At 42.8% G+C, this 8623-nt stretch overlaps 1 long non-coding RNA gene across 1 annotated transcript; it reads left to right on the top strand.

Moving 5' to 3' along the window:
* Positions 1 to 5216: 5216 nt before the first annotated feature.
* LOC139556137 (uncharacterized) lies at positions 5217 to 8417 on the top strand. Its single transcript, XR_011671076.1, has 4 exons — positions 5217 to 5380; positions 6312 to 6419; positions 6730 to 6837; positions 7094 to 8417. It is a non-coding gene; the product is annotated as an uncharacterized lncRNA (long non-coding RNA).
* The last annotated feature ends 206 nt before the right edge of the window (positions 8418 to 8623 follow it).

The following is an 8623-nucleotide window of genomic DNA, read 5'->3' as shown; positions in this document are numbered from 1 at the left end:
ATGGTTGAGTCAGCCAATATGAAATTCACCTATTCAGTAACAGAAAATGTTGTCTTTATAGCCCTATTTACACCACTACATAAATACTAAGTTTGTATGTCTCTTTTGTTTCGGTTCTTTATGAAGATATTTAATTAAGGGACTTTGATTTTGTGGAGCTATTTGAATCTTGGATTCTTGCTCACCAAGAAGTTTTACAATTCAGCAATAACATTTTCAATGCCATCTTGACTAGGGGGTTTAATTTGGGGAGTCAATTCATAGGGAACAACTAAGAGGTATAATAAATACTATTCCAGTTCATCCAACCTGGCTACAGCAAAACATAAAAGACTTGGTGGGAAGTTTGTCTCCTGCCAGCAGCCAACCATTTTCTTATAATTGCATGACATTATTACTGTTCTTTCCTCAGTGTGTGGCCTTGGTCTACTGCCACTGAGGCTCAAAGCCTTTACATGGAATTGTCTGTGTTCTTCAGATCTCCTTTTTCCTCGCAGCTTCTCTGTCATTCTCTGAGCAGTCCTGGGCTTGAATCTAAAACAAAATTGAGACATGAGTGTACTTGACTGCGTGCACTTCCTGCACACACAATGACTGCAAGTCCAAATACAACATTTGAATATGGATAAATGTAACTGTTATTATCCATGTGTGTTCAGTGAATATAAAGCCATTTCACGTTTACATTTTGTGATTTATTTACCTTTTAAAACACATTTTATTTCTACCATCAAAGAATCTCTGCAACATTTTCTACCAGTAGGCATACACAGAAGCTGGTGTACGTGCAGCAGAATAATACATTTTAATTGCTCGTAGAGACATTTCAGGTGTACATTTGGCAGGTTGGGGACATGCTATAGTTAGCTACATATGTTAGATGGGTAACTGAGGCTAGCATGTGGGTGCTTCAATCAGAAAAATCAATCAGATCTCCTAATTACAGAAAATCCTGAAAATAATGACAAAGTGGCCACTGTCTTTGATATTAGATTGGGTTTAAAAGCCGATGTTAAGTTAGCGACCTGTAAATAAATGCATCTGTGGAGGCACCAAACATGTTTAATAACTAACCATTGTTCTATCCAGTGGTTCTGTGACAGCACCGTGTTCGCGGAAGTTGTGTTACCTGTGTAAAGCGTAAATCACTAGGACGTGATAGTTCGGCATGCGAATGTGACCACCATCCGCCCGAAAACGTACCTCCCACAATTCCCAACCAACTCGTCTCCCGGTACACATCCTCTATTCATTTCAATGTGTTGATAGTTAGAGAAATTGCTTGAGCTGTGCGAGAATTCGAAAAGTATGAAAGCCAATGGTCCAATATTCTAGAACAGTGGTTCCCAACCTTTTTCGTTTAGTGTACCACCAACTGAATTTTGCTCTGCCTAGAGTAACCCAGAAGTACCCCCTCATGTGCATTTTACTAGTAACTATGAGTCTTCTCATGAGTCTTCTCAAGTACCCTCTGTTGATAGGCCAAGTACCCCCAGGGGTCCTAGTACCCCTGGTTGGGAACCATTGTTCTAGAAGACTGCAGTGTTCTATCTGTGGCTGGATGTAGGCATAAACGTTTTGTCTCGATGAGGTTGGTATCCAATAAATGTTGCATTACCGCCACCAACAGGACTGGAGTAGAACTCCCTTATACTTTGCATGGAATAAAAAAATTAAAAATACCCAACCATCTAACCCTACACTCATTAAAAACCCACCACCCTATTCCACTATTTAAACCTATCTAGTCCTACCTCAGGCCAACAGACTGAAATGACGGGACACCACTGAACATACCCTGTAACTCTTCTGACATCAAACCTCCTACACCCAAATACTTCTCTGCAGCTTTCCCCCACAACCTCTATTTTCTTTGACTTACAATACATTACTAAAAGTATGTGGACACCTGCTCATCGAACATCTCATTCCAAAATCATGGGCATTAATATGGAGTTGGTCCCCCCTTTGCTGCTATGTCAGCCTCCACTCTTCTGGGAAGGTTTTCCACTAGATGCTGGAACATTGCTGTGGGGACTTGCTTCCATTCAGCCACAAGAGCATTTGTGAGGTCATGCACTGATGTTGGGCGATATGGCCTGGCTCGCAGTCAGCATTCCAATTCATCCCGAAGTTGTTCGATGGAGTTGAGGTCAGGGCTCTGTGCAGGCCAGTCAAGTTCTTCCACACCAATCTCAACAAACCATATTGATATTCAATTGGTAGTGATATTCAATTGGTAGTTACGGTCTTGTCCCATCGCTGCTACTCCCGTACAGACTCGGGAGAGGCGAAGGTTGAGAGCCATATGTATTCCGAAACACGACCCCGCCAAGCCGCACTGCTTCTTGGCACACTGCTCGCTTAACCCGGAAGTCAGCTGCACCAATGTGTCAGAGGAAACACCGTATAGCTGGCGACCGAAGTCAGCGTGCATGCGACAAGCCGCCACAAGGAGTCGCTAGAGCGCGATGGGACAAGAACATCCCAGCCGGGCAAACCCTCCCCTAACCGGGTCCCCCAGTCGCAGCCGGCTCCGACACAGCCCGGGATCGAACCCGGATATGTAGTGACGCCTCTAGCACTGCAAAACAGTGCCTTAGACCGCTGCGCCACTCGGGAGGCCCTGACAAACCATTTCTGTATGGGTCTTGCTTTGTGCACAGGGTCATTGTGATGCTGAAACAGGAAAGGGCCTTCCCCAAACTGTTGGAAGCACAGAATTGTCTAGAATGTCATTGTATGCTGTAGCGTTAAGATTTCCCTTCACTGGAACTAAGGGGCCTAGCCCAAACCGTGAAAAACAGCCCCAGGCCATTATTCCTCCTCCACCAAACTTTACAGTTGGCACTATGCATTCAGGCAGGTAGCATTCTCCTGGCATCTGCCAAACCCAGATTTGTCCATCGGACTGCCAGAAGCGTGATTCATCACTCCAGAGAACGCGTGTCCACTGCTCCAGAGTCCAATGGCGGTGAGCTTTACACTACTCCAGCCAAAGCTTGGCAATGCGCATTGCATTGTGTGTGGCTGTGTGTGGCTGCTCGGCCATGGAAACCCATTTCATGAAGCTCCTGACGAACAGTTATTGTGCTGACGTTCCTTCAAAAGACAGTTTGGTACTTGGTAGTGAGTGTTGCAGCCGAGGACAGACAATTTTTACACGCAAATGGCTTCAGCACTCGCCGGTCCTGTTCTGAGAGCTTGTGTGGCCTACCACTTTGTGGCTGAGCCGTTGTTGATCCTAGAAGTTTCCACTTCATAATAACAGCACTTACAGTTGACCGGGGAAGATGTAGCAAGGCAGGAATGCAGCATCCTATTACAGTGTCACATTGAAAGTCACAGCTCTTCAGTAAGGCCATTCTACTGCCAATGTGTCTATGGAGATTGCATGGCTGTGTGCTCGATTGTATATGTAACAGTATAACTTTAGTCCGTCCCCTCGCCCCGACCCGGGCGCGAACCAGGGACCCTCTGCACACATCAACAACAGTCACCCACGAAGCATCGTTACCCATCGCTCCACAAAAGCCGCGGCCCTTGCAGAGCAAGGGGAACCACTACTTCAAGGTCTCAAAGCAAGTGACGTCACCGATTGAAACGCTATTAGCGCGCACCACCGCTAACTAGCTAGCCATTTCACATCGGTTACATATACACCTGCCAGCAACGGGTGTGGCTGAAATAGCCGAGTCCACTAATTTGAAGGGGTGTCCACATAGTTTTGTATATATAGTGTACATCCCATCCCTGCAGTACAGTTGATAACCATTGCTATGAACGCTAAAAAGCCAATCTTACTGAAGCATATACACTCGTTGGCCTAGCCCTATTTCTTCACTGCCTCAGCATAGGACAACCTCTGCTCTAATCTAACCCTGGTAATCTCAACATGCCTCTCTCTGACATTTCTGGTCCCCAGCCCCATGGGCACCCCTACAATGAACTCATACTGCTTCTTTCCCCAATGGTACACAGTCATTTATCTCATGCCCTTCTGCCCACTTTCCAGAATTAGGAACCTCACTTCTAAACACTGCTGCTACATGCCCATAAACTTTACACCTGTAACAACGGAATGTATTTGGCACATAAACTCGTACTGGTTAACTGAAATATCCTATCATCACTTTGTCGAGCAAAGACCCAACATCAAAAGAACAGACAATGACTCTTCTGTTTCACCACTCACGCCACCCTGTATACGTCACACCATCCTGTACGCGTCGCACCAAATGAAAAGCATCACAAACACCGGGAATCTTCCCCTTCAGTTGGTCCACTTTCAAATGTACCGCTACCCCAGTAATCACTCCTTTCAATGTCACCCTTTTCTTGAGAGCAAAACAAGACACATATCTTGTCCCAATTCGTTTGGCGCAAAGCACCTGCTCCACCACCAGCAGAAACACTAACAATTATCAGAAGGCCACTTCTGGTTCATTTCACCGATTCCATAGCACCCAACTCCTTTTTCACCCACCCTGAAACCACAAATGGATCAGCCAAAAGGCAGGGGTCACTCCTACCATCACCGACTCATCTTTATAATAAGTGTTAAGACGGTGGCAGAAACATTATGTACAAAATAAGTTACAAATAACGCAAAAAAACACACAACAGCAATTGGTTAGGACACCGTAAAACGGCAGGTATCTCCTCCGGTGCCATTCTTTCGATTAATCAAATGCCCACTCGGACTAGTAACATAGATCCCCCTTTGTTTTTACAATGCTGCTTCTCGCTGTCTATTATCTATGCATAGTCACTTTACCCCTACCTACATGTACAAATTACCTAATTAGCCTGTAACCCCGCACATTGACTCGGTACCGCATGATAAGTAGCTATTGGCTGTCCTAAAAGTAGCAAGAAGTCGCCAAATGATGTCATCACCCAATTTGCATAATTGGCCATGTGCATGTAATTGTGATGGACGCTGTAGGAGAGAGAAATAACGTCTTGGGAGACAAAAAAAGTGAGCAAAAAAAAAACGAAATATGCTTAGAACTACAAATGAACTTTCTTCTGTCGATTCTTGTTTTTTTTATGTCACAATTCCAACCCTCCTCCTTTATCCAGGCTTGGGACCGGCAAAAGTGACCCAAAAGACACACTCTGGCGGAGTTACTTCGTTTTTTATTTCATTTTTTATTTTCATAAAAAAAAAAAGTTTAGTTTTTTACATTTACATCCCGCCCTGAATGTAAGCCAGGGCGGGATCAGCCAGCGGCGGCTTCCCGCATGCGCGATTCATTTGCAGTCTGGACACGGAAGGGTGAACATCTCCTGCTCTGACTGCAGCTGGGATGGACTGCTGCGCGAGGCTTTGGGACGGGGTGGGGCCCACGGCTGCACCCGCTGCTCGTTGAGAACAGTAAGAACAATACGTGCTTTCATGTCAGAGTCTCCAAAAGTTAAGTTGGCAACACTGACTACTAGTAGCTACAACAGTACTGCTAACTCATACCAAATCCTGTCTTTTCCAAGTGGGCTAGCAACCAAAATCAAAATGTATAGCTACAGGTATTTTTTTCTGGCAGCAATACAGATGTAGGATCTTAATTTTAGCCAGTTTGATACAGTAGGAACATAATCCTGCAGCAACAGGAAATGTGAATTAATATGTGGATTAAAATTAAAAGACGTTTTTGTAGGGGTTGATATATTTTTCATTAGGGGGAATCAAGTCTTACATTTCAAAGTGTAAATTACAAACTTTAGAAGCCTTTTAAAAACTGAAATAGACTAAAAGTTATAATTTCCAAATTTTCAGCAACAAAAGAGTGATCAATTTAAGATCCTACATCTGTACATTAAATTTTAAATTTGGTAGGAAATTACATGTAACCAAATACTGACAAATTAAAATGGCTACTATTTTTCATTGTCATGAATTTCTAAGGTTCAGTTGCTTTTCATTTCATACCAAATAACAGCTTGTGATAATGATTATTGTGACTGTCATTAACGTGGTTGTTGCCATTCCTCTTGATGTGAGCGAGAATCAAATCAATATCCACTGGCTTGACTACAATGTAAAAATGGACTACATTTTGAGCTAGGTTGACCTTGCCCTTCATTTTCATATTGGTTACACCTATGACTGCATTGTTGGAAAGAGCTCTGAAGGTAAGAATCTCCCTGTACTGTTTTACACCTGTTGTATCCTTCCTGTGCACGTGGTGAATACACTTTGAAACTTGAAACTTCTTTCTGTTGTTGTAGACACATTTAGTTGAAGTACATTATGAGAGAGAGACTATTCTAAATCAGCATGAGATAAGTTCCCTTCTTATGTTTTTCAGACTGCCATTGTGGACCTTAGAAAAGTCAGGAACCACTATCAGAAAACCTGATTCATTCCAGACCCTCTGGCTGTGGCACAAGTGGATTACTGTCTAATGACCAGTGGGGTATGTACCCTACATTCCCCCTGATTCTTTCAGGTTTTGATGTTGCAATGTTGTTGGAATTATTAAACCCTCCATGGATGCCCTCCAATGTGCTAATAATAATCAACTATTATCTTGAAACGTTTTTGTTTTTAAATATTAGCTCTGAAATGTTGTATCATTTTCTAAATGCAGTTGATAACTGCTTCTCTGAGATAAGTTAAACATGCTGCCAGTGCCTCCCACAGGTTGAACGCTGTGTGTACAGCCATGGTGTATAGAGCTGTCTGTTTCAGGCTGCAAGTGTCATTCAAACATATCTCCTCTACAGACCTGGCTGGAGTTCAAATGACGTGTCTGATCAAAATGACTACGGTGTTCAGCCTGTTGCACCTGCTTGGATTCTCTAGGCTACTATGATATGTTCACAACTATGGAGGTGTGAGCACATTTTTTTGTTATTTTTGTTCATTTCTTTATCAAGGTTTGGTAATTATTCCATAGTTAGGTCATTGTGCCTTGCCATTTAGATAGATATAAGCTTAGTTTCTGGTTTCTTTCTGCATATTTTCCAACCTCATGGCAGCATATACACATTGTATTGTACTGTTTCATTTATATTTTTATGTTTCTAATTATTATTATTCAGTATTTTGTGTTTATCTGCTTGTATATTTTTCATTGTATTTTCTCAGGCCCATTGATTGACTGTGTCATGTAGCAGTGCTCTAGTTCAGGCACATGCACCTCTCCATCCTACTGATGTGTCATTAGAACGCCTGTTTTCAGTTCCTGGTGGCCACCCTCAGAACAGCTGGGTCACCCTCATGGACTGCCACCCTCAGAACAGCTGGGTCACCCTCATGGACTGCCACCCTCAGAACAGCTGGGTCACCCTCATGGACTGCCACCCTCACAACAGCTGGGTCACCCTCATGGACTGCCACCCTCACAACAGCTGGGTCACCCTCATGGACTGCCACCCTCACAACAGCTGGGTCACCCTCATGGACTGCCACACTCAGAACAGCTGGGTCACCCTCATGGACTGTCACCCTCAGAACAGCTGGGTCACTCTGGATGGTCTGTTGGTAAGAACACAGCTCTAAGATTTCACTTGGATTTAAACTAAATTAATTAGGTAGTGTTGGAAAGTTATTTGATTTATGCATATGATTTTATTCTTGCAAATGGAAGGGAACACTAGCGCTACCTTGCTATCTTGTTTTAATTTTAACAACAAAATAAGCACTTTTTTGACGTCCACTGACCTCCAAGAGTTGCTGAATTTCTGCTTCACTTGTGATTTTATTCTTGCCAGGACAAGCCGATCTCCAGACAGTATGCCAAGGCTATGTTTCGACCTTTGTGTCACATGGCACATGATGTTATTGTGAGCATGATGGTTGGAAGGTACATATTTTAATGTCCAGGTTTCGTTTATCAGTTTATTATGATGATTGACGCAGATGCATTCATATATTATTTTAACAGATAGTAGGTCTGGGATTTGCCAGGGACCGCACAATACGAAACTATCACGATACTTAGGTGCCAATACCATATGTATTGCGATTCTCAGGATTCTATATGTATTGCGATTCTCAGGATTCTATATGTACTGCAATTCTCAGGATTCTATATGTACTGCGATTCTCAGGATTCTATATGTATTGTGATTCTCAGGATTCTATATGTACTGCGATTCTCAGGATTCTATATGTATTGTGATTCTCAGGATTCTATATGTACTGCGATTCTCAGGATTCTATATGTACTGCGATTCTCAGGATTCTATATGTACTGCGATTCTCAGGATTCTATATGTATTGCGATTCTCAGGATTCTATATGTATTGCGATTCTCAGGATTCTATATGTATTGCGATTCTCAGGATTCTATATGTATTGTGATTCGATGTTCCAAACATATTTCTCATCATGTGTCTTGCTGCAAAGGGACAAGAGAGCCCTGCAAAAACAAGTTTTGATCAGTCATGGAAATAAAAGTTTTGAAAATAAATTGGCTCCCTATATTGAAAGAAGATGGAGAGGAGAACAAGCTATAAAGGAAAAATACTGGAGTTTTGTTGCAGGTACAGCCAACTAGCGCAAAGCGATACGATATGTCGTCAAAAATAATATCCTGATATGTAACTATCACCCCCCCCCCCCCCATCAGATAGTGTGATATGTATGCATCATTATTTGCATTCTGTTTTTGTT

The sequence above is a fragment of the Salvelinus alpinus genome, chromosome 27 (genome assembly GCF_045679555.1).
Source record: "Salvelinus alpinus chromosome 27, SLU_Salpinus.1, whole genome shotgun sequence".
Lineage (NCBI taxonomy): Eukaryota > Metazoa > Chordata > Actinopteri > Salmoniformes > Salmonidae > Salvelinus > Salvelinus alpinus.
The sequence above is the reverse complement of the archived record's forward strand: the minus strand, read 5'-3'. Positions and strand labels throughout refer to the sequence as shown.